Here is a 588-nt window from a genome sequence, read left to right as displayed (position 1 = left end):
TAACGACTTCTATCATTTATTATTCACTTTAATAGTCCTAACTCCCCTCCTGAACAGCTCCAAAGGTACCGACCGGCCGCCGTGCCATCTGATCCACAGGCGTCACTCGGTGCAGATATGGAGGGGCATGTGGTCAGCACACCGCTCTCCCGGCCGTATGTCACTTTACGAGAACGGAGCCGCTACTTCGCAATAAAGTGGCTACTCAGTCTGCCTCACAAGGGCTGAGTGCACCCCGCTTGCCAACAGCGCCCGGCAGATCAGATGGTCACCCATCTAAGTGCTAACCCAGCCCGACATCGCTTAACTTCGGTGGTTTGAAGGGAACCGGTGTTACCAATGCGGCAAGGCCGTTGGCTTAAAGTCCTACAAATACACTCCTGGAAATGGAAAAAATAACACATTGACACCGGTGTGTCAGACCCACCATACTTGCTCCGGACACTGCGAGAGGGCTGTACAAGCAATGATCACACGCACAGCACAGCGGACACACCAGGAACCGCGGTGTTGGCCGTCGAATGGCGCTAGCTGCGCAGCATTTGTGCACCGCCGCCGTCAGTGTCAGCCAGTTTGCCGTGGCATACG

The 588-nt window shown here is 55.1% G+C and overlaps 1 pseudogene; it reads right to left on the bottom strand.

Annotated features, from left to right (window-relative positions):
• Nucleotides 1-240: 240 nt before the first annotated feature.
• LOC126163513 (5S ribosomal RNA) lies at nucleotides 241-358 on the bottom strand (annotated as a pseudogene).
• Between the last annotated feature and the right edge of the window lie 230 nt (nucleotides 359-588).

Source organism: Schistocerca cancellata, chromosome 2, assembly GCF_023864275.1.
Source record: "Schistocerca cancellata isolate TAMUIC-IGC-003103 chromosome 2, iqSchCanc2.1, whole genome shotgun sequence".
Lineage (NCBI taxonomy): Eukaryota > Metazoa > Arthropoda > Insecta > Orthoptera > Acrididae > Schistocerca > Schistocerca cancellata.
Note: the sequence above shows the minus strand (reverse complement) of the source record. Positions and strands in the feature narration are given on the sequence as shown.